Source organism: Xenopus tropicalis, chromosome 2 (genome assembly GCF_000004195.4).
Source record: "Xenopus tropicalis strain Nigerian chromosome 2, UCB_Xtro_10.0, whole genome shotgun sequence".
Taxonomy (NCBI): Eukaryota; Metazoa; Chordata; class Amphibia; order Anura; family Pipidae; genus Xenopus; species Xenopus tropicalis.
In genome coordinates, this window is record NC_030678.2 from 106,641,622 (window position 1) to 106,658,648 (window position 17,027).

General features: G+C 38.4%; 1 protein-coding gene across 3 annotated transcripts in view; it reads left to right on the plus strand.

Annotated features, from left to right (window-relative positions):
• arhgap6 (Rho GTPase activating protein 6) overlaps window positions 1–17,027 on the plus strand; it is a 134,932-nt gene that overhangs the window by 16,151 nt on the left and 101,754 nt on the right. The window contains exon 1 of one of the 3 annotated variants that reach the window (XM_031895643.1): window positions 15,579–15,689. The gene's annotated coding sequence lies outside the window, so the exon portion shown is untranslated. 3 annotated transcript variants of the gene reach the window in all.

Here is a 17,027-nt window from a genome sequence, read left to right on the forward strand (position 1 = left end):
GAAGATGAAAGGCTCAGGGAGCCAAAGTGACACACTAAAGATAAATTAAACATTGTTCCCAACTTTGATTTGGTTTTTTATCTTAAGCTTTCAGCTTGCTGTCTGTGAGAAGGGCCAGAGAGATTTCCTTGACTCATGTTTAAACTACAAAATATGTCATTGTTTGGGTATATGTAATAATTGTGGGGTGTTTTAGCAGAGTATGCTTGCAGGTGAACATTTGGTTGTAGGTGCAGTTAAGATAAGATTTTTCCACTATAATTAATAGAAACTGACTTTCATTTGCATCCCTAAATTGGATTCTATGTGTTTGGGTCCCTTAGCATCCATCAGTTTTGCTTTCTCTGTTTTTATGCCCAGGAGAGTGCAGCACATGTGGTATCATACCATGAGTCCAGTTAAAATGGGAATTAGTCAACAGCCTGTCTTTGGTCGCTGCAATTTTATCAGCAGACAGTCTTTGTAAGCAGATTGCTCTGCATAACTTATACCTTGGCAACATTGAATTCTTAAGCAAACTTAACTTGAGGAGTTTATAGGGTTTGTTTAATAGAGTGGTGCAAATTACCATGTTTTACTCGCAATACACCATTCTTTCTAAGAATTCCATCATCAATGTATCTTTAGAAACATGGAGCGAATATTTGTACAGGGTAATCAGTAGTCCACATGTGGACGCAAGTTTTTCCTGCTATGCATGGGAGTGCAAAATGGCATATGAAAAAAACTCTTAAAGGCCCCTTATTTGCCTGGTAATTCCTATGAAAGAGTTTAGAATTGTAAGGGAGCCCTGAACAATCAGTTGCAGGGAAGCCTTTGCACCCAAGCATACCTGATCAACAGACTGATGCTGTCTTTGTCCCCACTCATAGGCGGAGGGTGATTTTTTTGTTTGGGGAGGCTAAAGATTGGCCATACTAAAAAAGACTGACCAAAAGCTAATGTGAGATTCGCTGCTGGTATAAAAATGAACCCCCCAACTACCTCTTGTGGTTCCCACTGACTTCCAGGGATACTGTACAAAAGTGTGGGTGGGAGTATTTTTTTTACACTAACATTTTAAGTATTCATTCATGCACTTCTGTGAGGGGTTCTCAAGTCCCTTATTTGCCTGGTAATTACTATGAAAGAGTTTAGAATTGTAAGGGAGCCCTGAACATATCAGTTGCAGGGAAGCCTTTGCACCCAAGCATACCTGATTTGCCATTATAGGGACAATCAGCCAATTAACTCAGCATTCTACTGTGCAAGAGTGCGCCTAACTTTGTGTCCATTATTTCTAACATTACACAAAAATGGGTACAGAATTATTGGGCCAAGCCCTCAACCTACTGCTAATAAAGTTTCATTGTGTATCCATCGTATGTTCCTTATTAGAGGATTTGTATATATCTGAACCCTTACCATTGTAGCTGAAAGATGCTAGATGATTTAGGGAGCGGGTTGAGTGCATATATGCTGTAAGTCAATATGCACATATATTAATGTAATTATATACTTATGTACTTAAATATCATGAGCTGAACATTTTTATTTATATTTTGGTGTCTTGGCTGCTTGCGCACACTGATTTCAGAACAAAAACAAAGATTCTTAATTTCTGCGATAATATGGTTGGTTCAGTCCTTTGCTCCCAGTTTCTTGGCTTTTCTCATCCTCAGGCCCAAGAACTGAAAGGCTTGTATTTCCAAAAGAGCTGCTTAAGCTGGCCATACACATAGGGGCTGATTTACTAACCCACGAATCCGAATGGGAAAAATTCCAATTGGAAAACTAACATTTTGCGACTTTTTGTATTTTTTGCGATTTTTTCGTCGCCGTTACGACTTTTTCGTAGCTGTTACAACTTGCTCGTATCTTGTCGCGACTTTTTCGTATTGAGCGCTCGTAAACTACGGGCAAAACTTTCAGACTTAGCATGATTTTGGAAGCCTCCCATAGGACTCAATGGCACTCTGCAGCTCCAACCTGGCCCAAGAAAAGTCACGATACTGAAGCTTGAATGAATCTGAAACTTTTGTACTCGGCGCAAAGGCTACGAAAAAGTCGTGACAATTCGCGCAAGTCGTAACGCTACGAAAAAGTCGTGACAATTTGCAAAACAGTCGTAAAGGCTACGAAAAAGTTGCGACAATTTACGGAAAAAAAATCGCAAAATACCGATCATTACGAAAAAAACGCATTTGGACGCCTTCGGACCGTTCGTGGATTAGTAAATCAGCCCCATAATGATTTTTCTCTCCTTAACAACCAATTTCAGTGCGTCCAACAAATCTGTTCATAAGGTTAGTATGCACCGAATGATCATACATATAGCGATTTTTCATCCAGTCAAAAAATTGATCAAGCAGGTTTAAAAATTGTAGTTGTTAATAAAATTTAGCCATTGTCCAGTTGTTTACAGGGCCAAGCAGGCAGCTACCCACACTTTTCCTAGCTTTATTTGAAAATGGTATTTTTGTTGATGGACAAATCATAGTTTTAAACAATTAATTCAAAATAAGCTTGGTTGTACAATAAAGAAAAGATATTTTAAAAATCTACATGTCTATGCCCACCTTTAGTTAATCTGCCCCAGATACTTTAAGGGGTTGTAAAAAAATTCACAAATCTAATAGTTCACATTAAAAGAACAGTCTTCCCTCTGCTGATCCTTCACTTCAGCAAAAACCCTGTACTGGGGGGGTTCAGTGACCCCTATAAACACTACAGTTGCTTTTTTTACTTCCTTACATGATGTCACGCATAGTACTGGCAGCAGACGTAACTCCTATTGGCTGTGTCTCCTGTCAATCTGACACGGTTTCTGTGCCTGTGACAGCATACTCTGAGTCTGTTTTCCTATGCCATTGCATGGGAGAAATTAACCAATAGCCTTTCAATTTATGCAATTGATTAGAGTGCACAAGCAACCAATGAATTGGTCCAATAGAAATAATGTAGGGGCAAAACCTGGACATGATGATGTAAGCATATAGGAAGTTCTCAGTGTATCATCCATTCAGAAAACAAGCACAAGTGCACAAGCAACCAATGAATTGGTCCAATAGAAATAATGTAGGGGCAAAACCTGGACATGATGATGTAAGCATATAGGAAGTTCTCAGTGTGTCATCCATTCAGAAAACTGATCAGAGAGACAGGAGAAGGACTGATTTAACAGGTATAAAAAGTATCTTTTGCAGTGGCTTTTTACTTTTTTTTTTTTTTATAGCAAAATGGATTTTCTAACACGCTGAGAGCATTGTTGGTGGTTTAATAAGTTTTGGACATTGAAGGTGAACAACCCCTTTAAAGATCTGGATAATTTATAGTGTGACTTTTGCCTGTATACATCAAGCTTCAGTAGATATAGCATGGAAATATATAAATAAAAAGTGATAAGGGTGTTTTGCTCTCTCCTGGGGATTAGTTTTCATTAAAAACAAGTTTTGGCTCACATAATTTTATGTAGAAACCTCACATACTGCCTGGAACCCCCTCAGTGATATTCTTTTTTCTATTTAAGGCATGTAATTAAGGAGCATTATATTGGCCAGCAGTTTGCATTGTTTTCTTAGTTCTTTTAGCGACAAGAAGTAGACATTGCAAAACACAAGTTCCACCAAACAATTGAGTAGCAGTTAATATATGTCTGTAGTTTATATGTCTGAGTCTCTTTGCTGTTACTGGTCAGCATTTGACTTTTTATTACAAGTTCAGCAATATTGTTAAATGTAAAATGTATATAAGAACATGATCCACTGGTTACTGCTGAAATCAGGCAATAAACTGGTTGTCTTGGTAGAGGGAGGCTACTGTTGGCTATGTCTGTTCAGTTGCCCTGCAAAGTGAGCCTTATTGAGGGTTCTTTGTGTTTTGTCAGTTCTACATTCCACAAAGTGCTATTCCTTTGACTAGTAACAAATCCACTGCTCACTTATATTTTGCTTGTTTTTCACATGATAAAATAGCTTGGGCTAAACCGAAAAAGCCTGCCTAAAAATAAATGCTATATACATGTACATATATACAGTATATATGTATATGAACTCAAGTCTTTATTAGGCACTGTACATGCATGCTCTTCGGCTGATGGTACATAAGGCATGGATATTTATAAAGCATTCATGACTATTTTCACATTTTCCCATAAGGGAAATGAGTTATTCTGACATTTAGGGGCACATTTACTAACCCACGAATGGGCCGAATGCGTCCGATTGCGTTTTTTTCGTAATGATCGCTAATTTTGCGATTTTTTCGGCGTCTTTACGATTTTTGCGTAAAAACGCGAGTTTTTCGGCGTCTTTACGATTTTTGCGTAAAAACGCGAGTTTTTCCGGCGTCTTTACGATTTTTGCGTAAAAACGCGAGTTTTCCAGCGTCTTTACGAAAGTTGTGCAAAGTCGCGATTTTTTCGTAGCGTTAAAACTTGCGCGAAACGTCGCGCCTTTTAAGTTTTAACGCTACGAAAAAATCGCGACTTTGTGCAACTTTCGTAAAGACGCCGAAAAACTCGCGTTTTTACGCAAAAATCGTAAAGACGCCGAAAAACTCGCGTTTTTACGCAAAAATCGTAAAGACGCCGAAAAAATCGCAAAACATACGAAAAAGTCGCAAAATGTTCGTTTACAATCGGAATTTTTCGGATTCGAAATCGTGTCTTAGTAAATCAGCCCCTTAGTATTATTGGCAACAATTTTTTTTGTAAGAGAAGTTTTTGTTCAAAATTTTTTTGCTTCTTAATTTGTAAGAAAAAGCCATCCACTAACAGATTGATCCACCTTTATAACTATCAAGCTATCCAGAATAATTTGAGATGGTCTGTGAACTATCAAATTTATAGATGAAGTATTTGTTTGCACTGTGCAAAACAAGAAGTCTAAATGGATAATAATTCAAGAACGCTTCATTTCTAAGCAACTAGATAGACTAAGGTTGCCCAATTTGATATTTTTCTACTGTGTATTCTACTTTTTTATTTCCTTTAACACCTTCCCTGCTACAATTCCACATTGCATGTTGCTAGAAAATACTCAGTACAGCATATTATATACAGAAACCCAGAATTGTAACTAAATGTAATTGTATCTATGGCTGGCCAATGGCTAAACCTAGCTTTTGTTTTGTAAACAGTACTGATTTTACAGAGAATGGAATGAAAAAAGACCAGACAGATTGCATTTGTTTACTTAAGGACACAGAGTCTGAAAAAAACATGATTATGAATACTGTATACAGACATTTGTAAGGTCAGGGTAAAGATTGCTATCAGGACATTTCTCTCTCAGTGACTTTATTTTTGTATAGAGCATGTATTGGTGTATAGAGCTGACCACCTACATTATGTGCTAAAGCTATCTATGCAATAGGGTCTTAGTTAGGCCCTTTAGAGACTGACAGCATCAACAGACTGATGCTGTCTTTGTCCCCACTCATAGGCGAAGGGTGACTTTTTTGTTTGGGGAGGCTAAAGATTGGCCATACTAAAATAGACTGACCAAAAGCTAATGTGAGATTCACTGCTGGTGTAAAAATGAACCCCCCAACTACCTCTTGTGGTTCCCACTGACTTCCAGGGATACTGTGTGGGTGGGAGTATTTTTTTTCATCCTAAAATTTTAAGTATTCATTCATGCACTTCTGTGAGGGGTTCTCAATCCATTTGTGTTTGGGATCAGTTAGCTTAAATGAATTTTAGTTTTATAGAGAGAAAGGCAGTGAGTACGGACATGCCAGGTACATTATATGCTGTCTATATTTACAAAACCAGCACATTATATGCAGTGAGATGCACATTTGGGTACACCTGTTCGTCACCACTGGATGCTTTATTGGACGGGTGGTGTGTCGCTTACCCCTGGTTACACCCTAATTCCTGTATGGGTTTTGACAGGTGGTGGACCACACCTAGTATCCAGCGTCCTTTTGGTTCTTTGCACCATCTATTATACTCATTGGTGACAAGATGCCTCCACAATTGACCATCTGACCATGACAACTCTGTGTGTAGTACCCACCTGAGTCTGAAACCCTCCAATGGGTGCCCTTAACCCTCTGCCATGGACTGCGACACTCCAACAATACCTCTTCTTTGGCTTTTTCAATCAGAGGTTCCTCTCCTCAGCCACTTACCTTTATTTTATCTCTACTTCTCTCACGGTGTGCTGCTCTACTTTGAGATAGCTTACAACATGTCACTTTCTTTCCATATCAAATCACACTGTGTATTCTCTCCTACTTTTATAGATAGGGATGTGTTATCCCCTGCAAGAATAATGACTCCGATGTTTTATGAACTACAACAAGTGTTTTTGATGATTAACCTGGCATTTTAACCTACTTGAGTCTGGTTGCTATGATACCGGCAACCTAGCAACCTGTCCCTTGTATGTATATTCACACCCCACAAAAATGGATTTGTAATCAAATTAACTTACTGTGATGAACCTCTGAGTACTTATACTTTACCCCCTACTGCCCCAATGGGGAGTGGTGTAAAAATTGTAGTGTTACTAAGGCAACCAGTTACCATAGCAACCCGTTTTAGCCCTATTTAAGTTTCCATTTACTGACCAAGTTTTCTTGATTATGGGTCTATTTCAACTCATGGGGCTCATGTGAAACAGAACTGTGTTGATACAAACTTGTTACTTTCTCGGCTCATCCCTGACAGCTAGATACAGTAGCGTGTTAATTTTGATACTTTTGTTTCTGTTTAAGCTGCTGCTTAGAACTTTTGTTTACTTGCTTGTACTTATTATTTCTTTTGTGTTTTTTGTTTTATTGCATGTTTTCAGTTTTCTATTGATTTATCTCTGGTATTCTGTCTCTGGCGACGTATGATGACGCCATCTCCACTTTTTCCCGCCACTTTGTGCTTTTTAGACACTGTGTTTGTTGTATTCACCACTTTGAAAAAGGCTAGAGTGCTAGCCGAAACGTTAGTCTCCTCTTTAATAAAATAATTTGTTTGTATAAGTCCTGTGAGTGCTGACCCTCTCTCAAGCACCTTCAACATTATTTGGACCTGCACCCAGGCAACAGCAACTTATCTATACGTGAGTGGCATTTACTTGAAAGTTTATATATATATATATATATATATATACAGTGGCTTGCAAAAGTATTCGGCCCCCTTGAACTTTTCCACATTTTGTCACATTACAGCCACAAACATGAATCAATTTTATTGGAATTCCACGTGAAAGACCAATACAAAGTGGTGTACACGTGAGAAGCGGAACGAAAATCATACATGATTCCAAACATTTTTTACAAATAAATAACTGCAAAGTGGGGTGTGCGTAATTATTCAGCCCCCTTTGGTCTGAGTGCAGTCAGTTGCCCATAGACATTGCCTGATGAGTGCTAATGACTAAATAGAGTGCACCTGTGTGTAATCTAATGTCAGTACAAATACTCTGTGACTGCCTCAGAGGTTGTCTAAGAGAATATTGGGAGCAACAACACCATGAAGTCCAAAGAACACACCAGACAGGTCAGGGATAAAGTTCTTGAGAAATTTAAAGCAGGCTTAGGCTACAAAAAGATTTCCAAAGCCTTGAACATCCCACGGAGCACTGTTCAAGCGATTATTCAGAAATGGAAGGAGTATGGCACAACTGTAAACCTACCAAGACAAGGCCGTCCACCTAAACTCACAGGCCGAACAAGGAGATCGCTGATCAGAAATGCAGCCAAGAGGCCCATGGTGACTCTGGACGAGCTGCAGAGATCTACAGCTCCGGTGGGAGAATCTGTCCAGAGGACAACTATTAGTCGTGCACTGCACAAAGTTGGCCTTTATGGATGAGTGGCAAGAAGAAAGCCATTGTTAACAGTTTGCCACAAGCCATGTGGGGGACACAGCAAACATGTGGAAGAAGGTGCTCTGGTCAGATGAGACCAAAATGGAACTTTTTGGCCAAAATGCAAAACGCTATGTGTGGCGGAAAACTAACACTGCACATCACTCTGAACACAACATCCCCACTGTCAAATATGGTGGTGGCAGCATCATGCTCTGGGGGTGCTTCTCTTCAGCAGGGACAGGGAAGCTGGTCAGAGTTGATGGGAAGATGGATGGAGCCAAATACAGGGCAATCTTGGAAGAAAACCTCTTGGAGTCTGCAAAAGACTTGAGACTGGGGCAGAGGTTCACCTTCCAGCAGGACAACGACCCTAAACATAAAGCCAGGGCAACAATGGAATGGTTTAAAACAAAACATATCCATGTGTTAGAATGGCCCAGTCAAAGTCCAGATCTAAATCCAATCGAGAATCTGTGGCAAGATCTGAAAACTGCTGTTCACAAACGCTGTCCATCTAATCTGACTTAGCTGGAGCTGTTTTGCAAAGAAGAATGGGCAAGGATTTCAGTCTCTAGATGTGCAAAGCTGGTAGAGACATACCCTAAAAGACTGGCAGGTGTAATTGCAGCAAAAGGTGGTTCTACAAAGTATTGACTCAGGGGGGCTGAATAATTACGCACACCCCACTTTGCAGTTATTTATTTGTAAAAAATGTTTGGAATCATGTATGATTTTCGTTCCACTTCTCACGTGTACACCACTTTGTATTGGTCTTTCATGTGGAATTCCAATAAAATTGATTCATGTTTGTGGCTGTAATGTGACAAAATGTGGAAAAGTTCAAGGGGGCCGAATACTTTTGCAAGCCACTGTATATATATATATATATATATATATATATCACACATGCTATAGGATTCCCACCCGCACTCCTTTTTATCTGCTTTTTTGTTTTACTCTAGTTCCTAGGATGTAGGAACAGTATAAATGTATAATATTGATAAAAAGAGGGTATGCACCCCTTCCGAAATGTTGAAGTCACTGCACAAGTTAGTATTTACCATTTATATATAAAGTATAATATTGTAAAAACACATTTCCTCAGAAGTACATGGATGTTGTACATGAAATTTAGTCAAGCTTTCATTTCTGATAGCGTAGCTAAAGTTACAGAGATGCGAACTTACCCATGTCATTAGGGGGGTAATGATCTAATCCAGGCATATTGGAGACATGGGGGCAGATTTATCAAAATGTGAGTTTAGAGCTTAATAAATAAAAACTCACCCATGTTCTTTTTATTTCTATCGGATTTTTAGAAGCTTATTTATCAAAAGGTCAGTTCTAAGTTTCACTCATTGATAAATAAGTTTGGAGTTAGTTGACATTCCAGAAGTTATAAATACTTAGGTTTCTTTCTAACATGCAGACTTATGGAGAAAGAAATCTGATGCAAGGAAAACTTTGACTGCCATCCTTTACAAGAACAAAGCAATTGTGGATCCCATACTTTAATGTACATTGCTCAACTTTTAAATCTAGTCTAAATGAGAACCTGTAGACAAGGAAGGTAAAAGAGAAAATGCATGTTTTCTAGTTTTTCTAGTCTCTGGTAAAAATTCTTTTTGGCAGCACAGTGTTAGCTTGTTCTGTCTTTTCATACAGAATAATTAGAAAAGGGTACATTCCCTGCTTTTGGGTAACACCCTGTGGGTGTAGCTAGTTGCAGAGTTTGCATGTGCTTTCATGTGCATGGCTCAAAATGGCTTAGTGTTTCTTTCACAAGTTAGGTCTAGCCAAAATATGAAGAATTTTTGTTTCTATTGATTGAATTTTAGATATAACCAGCATCCTTACATGAGAAACTTAAATCTGATCGAGCAGTTGTCCACACAAGAATAAGAGAAGCTTATTATTTAGCATGATAAACTAATGCTGGGATAAAGTACAAGGCTTCCCTGTTCCATGGGGCTTAAGAAGAAGCTTGTAATGCAGTGTTGTAGGCTTATGCCATATGGAACGCAGCTGATCTGGCTCTTCCACTAGCACAAAGGGTTTTTATAGACAGCAGATATAGTGCATAGCACCAGCAAGTTACATATTGCAAATAATGCTAATGGCACATGGAAAGGTTTTTCCACAATGTATTTTAGCTGGCAGAGAAATGCCTGAAGCCACCCTAAATTATTGGGTGGCAGTATAGGAAATGTTGCCTGTTTGCCCACTCGTTAAAATTCAGAACTGTACCAGCACAGTGCCCTTCGAGGCACTATCACTCCAATTTGAGGTGCAGCAGTACATAGAGGCTGATATCTATCAGAGTACGCAGGCACCTGGGAAAGTTGAAAAAAAAAATGCCTAGCCTTGTAAAAAAAATTTTTTAAAAGATGAATTTTAGTCCAGGACTTTGCTTGAGCAGCACTATTAACTGATTTTTCATTCATAACTTCAAAAAAAACATATTTTCCCATAACAGTATTCCTTTGATATATTACAATGGGGTTATTGAATTCTGTCAGTCACATAAAGTGTGTTGGAGTTGCAGACAGTACTATATAAAATTCTAGGAATTTCCAGGTTATAAGTTGCTCATACCTATACAATTTTAAATATGTCTAAGCTACTTTGGTTGCTTTCTTGCGATGTTTAGCCTGTAATGAAAATGAGTGAAATGAGACCAGTGGAATCTTTTGACACTCACTAAAAGTTAGATTCCGTTGAGTAAGTAATTCCTGAATACTGCTGTTGCCACTGGTGGGTCCTGAACCGGCTTATCAGTCACTTGCCTATTAAACCATGAGCCACCTTTAGAAACTTTGGAGTCTCGTACAAGTTATTTATATGCCCCCCCCCCCCCATAAACACAACACCAACATTTTGGCCACTCCACTTCTGTGTGCAATATAAACTGCTGATGTTACTCTATAATAAGCAGTTTTTATAACGAGCCAGTTTTCCCTACAGTCCTTTTTACCCCTGCTCTGGCATTGTCATTGCTTGCCAGGAAAGTTGAGTAATTGCTTAAAGGAGATGTCAAGGCTAATTTTTATTTCAGGTGTAATGCAAAGGGCGCCTTACCCCCACCTCAACCGCATAAGTTCCACTCCCCCACTCTCCTCCTACAGCCTGCACCGCCGCATTCTTTTTTCCTTCGTTTGACGTTTCACTTGGCGGGCATTTTGCTTGTTTTTTTTCAAACAAGCTTTATTAAAACACGCAAAATAGACACAAGTGTGCATGCTCATTAAAAACAGATTGGAAGTGCGCATGTGCACCACGCCAGGAGACAAACAGAATTCTAAAGGGTGGGGGGAGAGGGAGTTACAGATCTGTTTAGAGGGAGAAAAATCAAGGGATCGCTGCAGCTTTACTGTTTGCTTTTGAGGGACCGGAGTGGCAGGTATTTAAAGAATGCTGTGAGGCTTTTCACTGCTAAAATGTTTGGTTGGGGGTTGACATGTAAACTGCAAAAGGTTAGGGGCCCAATAACTAGTCAGTAGTAGTTCAAAATAGTAAAAATAGTAAAAATAATGTGCTATTAAGTCAGTCTTTCAATTGGGGATCAGTGGAGTTTATATGTAAGTTATGTAAGTTTATATGAAAGTAATGTGAGTTTTTGTGTAAGTTACATAAATTCCATAAGCTTAGGGGCTCAGTGATGTTGCTGTGGGGCCCAATAACCAGTCAATCCACTGCTAAAACTTCACGTAGGAGACACTTATATAATTAATAGATCCTTTTAGTCTTTTAATTCACTAGTGGTCAGTGAAGTTTTCCCTTGCCTGTCCCTGTCAAGCCTCTCTGCACTTCTGCTTGATATGAAAGTTACATAGGTTTTTAGGCTAGTTACATACATTTTTTAAGTTTCTAGGTAGTTTTTGAGGATGTTCTGTAAATTACATTAGATTTAAAGTAAACTTATATGTACCTTATGCAGCTTGTGTAACTTTTGCAGAGTGCACATTGTGAAGCAATAACAGTATTACACTATACTTTTTTTTTCTCCTCATAAGACCTCATCGCTAAGTCTAAAGCAGAAGAGGGCACTTTGGAGTATTTTATTGAACTGTATTTGACCTGGGACACGAGGTATCTGAAGTGAGGAGCATACACTGAAAATTGCACTTATTTATATTTGTAAAAATTGTTTTGCAGCGAAGCCAGGCCCCCTTCCAAAGCAGATTCACTGTACTAGGTACAATTGTACCTTTTCACTCTCCTGATGGCAGCCCCGTGCAAAACCATAATAAATAATGTTTTTTAACCATGTCTAAACAAGATTAAAATCATGCAATTATAATAATTGCAGAAAATCTTAATGCAACAAAAAATATATTTTTTTTGAAAAAGCACTGCCCATCTTTATGCCATAATTCTTACTTGACCTAGTTACATTGCTCATTTTATTGTTCTTTTAAATGACCCTTAAATGACAGTTCATCCGTTTGGTTTAATTGCACATGGAAGAGAAAGCTCTGTGGTGGAAGTTAACTTGTGGATGTTAACTTGTGGATGGTAAATCAAAATATGAAAGATTAGTTTTTGGACTTTTTCTAACCACGTTCTCCCCCTAATAGAGTTTGAAAGTAAATAGTGTTAACGGGTACATTACAATTAACTATTATAGAAAAGATCAGTATAATATCAATTTAATATGCAATGTTACTAAACAGGTTTGGTTTGTTGTAAGCTTTGTTTCTGCCAGACATTGATCAACACAATGAAAAGGCCTTAAACATCTAATGTGTTCCTTGGCCTCTTACCAGGAACATCGGGAGCTACTATTAATTTAATTTATTACAACAGGAAAGTTTTAACTTTAGTGTAACATACTGTGTTTTTCCGCCTTTTGCCTGGTAATTATCTTCCCCTTTATGTTCATTCCTGATTTTATTACTGTGCAGTTATACAAAAATGACATGATAATCTATCCCAATCTATCATCCCCTTATGTTCTGATGGAGCAGCCCTGAGTTTCAAATCGTAATAAAGTTGGTATCAAAAGGAAGTGGCCATGACATTTGGCAGAGTGAAATATGAAACATTGGGACAGTTATGCACTCTATACTAGCTGGTAGCAGGTAACAAATATGCTTTGTTTTATCTTATTTGCTCTGGCTGGTGGAAGACTCTAGGCCTCTTTCCCCGAGAAATATTTAAAACACTTGTGTGTTTTATATGTGCTGTATTTCAACATCTGACACTATGAATGACATCTTTCATGATGAATTAATCTGCACCGAATACTGTCATCATTCCTACCGCTATCATTAACTGTTTTTGTACTGCAAGTGCAGGGCCCCTTCTTCCTCTTGTATCGGTTGTATTTTTGTATATATGATTTACGTATGTTCAGTGTATGGTGCATTTATTGTACAACTCTGTGTAATACATTGTATTTTTATAAATACCTGATAATAATTGAAGAACATCAATTGAATTAAAAAATATATGTGTTGCAGCGTTAGTGCCATAATGTCTAAAAGGTTAAAGAAGAAAGAAAGGTAAAAACTAAGTAAGCTTTATCAGAAAGGTCTATGTAAATACAGCCATAAGCACTCACAGAAACGCTGCACTGACTTCTCTGAAAAAAGATTAAGATTAGTTGTGTCTGTAATTCCTGTGCCAGAGACACGCAGCTTTCTGTTCTCTGCTCTTTCCTGCCCACCCTCCATCAAAAATGCTAAGAACCCCCTCCCCCCCCTTAGGAATGTGGATCTGAGCGAATCAGCAGGAAGTTGACTCATAGGGGCACATTTACTAATCCACGAATGCTCCGAGTGTTCGATTGGCGTATTTTCTGTGACTTTTTTGTACTTTGCAACAAAATCGTATTGTTGCGCCGAGTACAAAAGTTTCGAATTCATTCAAGCTTCCGTATTGTGACTTTCCTTGGGCCAGGTTGGAGCTGCACAGTGCCATTGATTCCTATGGGAGGCTTCCAAAATCATGCACAGAAGGATCAAAGTCGGAAAGGTTTTCCTGCATTTTACGATCGTTCGGATACGAAAAGTTTGTGACTTTTGGATAGCCAATACGATATTATCGTGACTAATGTGATTTTTTCGTAAGCATATTCGTAATATTTGCAATCTTAAGAAATTATCATATCCAATACGAATTTATCCCATTCGGGATTCAAACTCTCGTTTTCATGAATGTGCCCCCTAGTCTTACTAACTGAGCATGTTCACTTGGGCCTGCATGTCTGTGCAGGAGTGAGGCATCATGGGAACTATTTACTAATCCACGAATGCTCCGAGCGTTCGATTGGCGTATTTTCTGTGACTTTTTTGTACTTTGCGACAAAATCGTATTGTTGCGCCGAGTACAAAAGTTTCGGATTCATTCAAGCTTCCGTATTGTGACTTTCCTTGGGCCAGGTTGGAGCTGCACAGTGCCATTGATTCCTATGGGAGGCTTCCAAAATCATGCACAGAAGGATCAAAGTCGGAAAGGTTTTCCTGCATTTTACGATCGTTCGGATACGAAAAGTTTGTGACTTTTGGATCGCCAATACGATATTATCGTGACTAATGTGATTTTTTCGTAAGCATATTCGTAATATTTGCAATCTTAAGAAATTATCATATCCAATACGAATTTATCCCATTCGGGATTCAAACTCTCGTTTTCATGAATGTGCCCCCTAGTCTTACTAACTGAGCATGTTCACTTGGGCCTGCATGTCTGTGCAGGAGTGAGGCATCATGGGAACTTTCTTTACACAGCTCAGCGTTATTTCTTCCTGTTTGGCTTCAAAACAGGAGAAATATGGGAGAATTAAAGGCACTGAATGTATGCCTGCAGCTTGAGATTAACTCTTTACTAGCCTTTCCTTTCCTTCTCCTTAAGGTTATAGTTTGTGTTTAAAGGCTTAAAGGTCTGGTTCTATAATTTTATTTTTCATTTTCATATATCAAATGGAAACATTAAAGAGGTAAGAACTATACCAACCTGTCTTCACTTCATTGCATTGACTTCTCTAAGAAACTTGTGAAGTTCAGGAGGAAACTGTGCTTTCCTTATCATACCACCAATATGTTGCTGCAGGTTTATAAATAAACTTCTAGCCAGTTGTCTATAACTACACAGAGAAAGGGAAATCATTTAGTAGTCTGGGACAGATCAGACTTTATTGATCAAGTGCTTTTCTGGTGATTGTTGCCTTAACACATGGACTTGAGCAAGAGCTTTCAGCTAATTCATAAATACATGGTTGGGAAAAATACCTTTCATTTAGCTGGGTGCCATTGTCCTTAGGATTTGCTCCTTTTTTGCTGGAAAAAGTACACTGAAAGAACAAAATATCTTATAATGTGTGTAATATACTTTTAAAGATTTTTTTAAGATGCTACACAAATATACAGAGAGCGTTTTGTTATGTCCTGGGATAACCTCTGCGGCACTTTTCAGATGTGAGTCTCTTCTCTCCTATTATGCTTGATCCCCATTGCCAATATCAAAAAGCATTGTGTATGTGGTAAGAAATTGCAGCAACCAACCATTTGTGGCGTAATGTAAGTCTTACACCCAGATTTTTATTTAATCACTGCAGGAAAGTAAGCACCTGACTCCCAAAGCAAGTTCATTTTATTTGTTGGCTTAGAGTACTTTATCTGTCAGAAACCAGTGGGTTAACTTCCTTTGATTCACACAGGTGTCAGCTTTGCTTTCTTTGTTCCCTTTTGTTTGTGTGGAGAGGCGCATACTCATTATGGCTTTCTAGCTGTTTTCAAAATAAATTGTCCTAGAAAGCAATTACCATACCTGAGAGCCTGCAGAGTGTGTGGGGTTATACAGTGCCTAGCTGTCTTTTACATGAACTCTGCATAGATTGACGGGAGCCTTCCATTCAGACAATAAAGGCAGAAAGAGCATTGCTGGTTTCAGGTAGGTATTTTTCTTACATGAGTAGCATCTTAGTACATAGTGTTTCAACTTGGCTTTCCTCAGGTAAGGTTACTTCATTTGAATATAGATGTCCCTAAGAGTGCAATTAAGCTTGAGTTTATGTTCATTGCAGTTTTTGGTTATTTCCCCTACTAATCCCAGTGGATGTTTAATGCCTCAGCAACTATAGCCTTGGACTGCTTGTGTTCATATAGCTCCTGAAACTCTAGATATGTAGTCACTAGAGCTTATATAGAATCACCTATTTGTGCAAGGCAAGAAATGTTTATACTTAAAGTAATCTTTGTGAGTTGATGTGTGTGTCTGCATCCATAATACTTGTAGGACTCAGAAAGTACTCACTAAAAGAGTAAGTGTTGATAGCTGCTTTAATGGCAATTGTTGCCCATGTGAGCCAAAACTGCCTAAAGTCTTTCATGCTATGCATAGGCATGTGTATCGCTTCTGAGAGAGACTTGGCAATCTGTTTATCAGTGGTTCTTATTTCTCTTATTACATATGCTTGTGACTTGTTTAAAGAGATACACTGGAACACTTTATGCATGTGTTACTTTATTGCACACATCTAACAAACAAGTGTTGACAAAGTTAGGCATGTATTAATGTGCGTGGGGACAGAGTATTTTATTAAGTTAATTTTAAAAGACATTATTTAATAGTAGAGCTGAAGTTAAAAGAAACATTGTTTTCTGTAAACAGTGAGTGAAAGAGCTCCTGATATAAGGAATTATAAGGTGAAAAATCATGTAAATTGAAGCTGCAATATTTTTTTATTTAGTTAGGTCCACAGTTTTCAGAAGACTCAAGCCAAGTTGTAGGTTGGGACATAAGAACGGAGAATGTTATTGTAAATAGGATGTAAGCGTGTGTGAGTAATTGATTGCTTTGGAGATGAGGTACTGCAGGTCATTATTTAGAGAAAGAGTAAATAAATGAAGCTATAATATGTATGATGAAGGCAAGTCTGTGTGTTGTTTTAATGGTTATGTTAAAACAATTTATTCCAGGTGTGGGAAACCAGAAGCCAAAGGTTTTCAGGGGTTCTGGTAGTTAAAGGAGATATTTAGGATAACTGAAAAATCTTGTAGGCAGTTATGAATAATATACGGTGCTGGTTTTACTTGCATATAAAAATTAATATTATCTGTAAAACTGAGATTCTCTCAGGTCCCTGTCTGTGTTCCAAATGAGGGGTGGGCATGTCCTATAAAAATTAATACTATCTGTAAAACTGAGATTCTCTCAGGTCCCTGTCCGTGTTCCAAATGAGGGGTGGGCATGTCCTAGCGGTGCCTGCCAGAAGCACAGTAGGAGGGG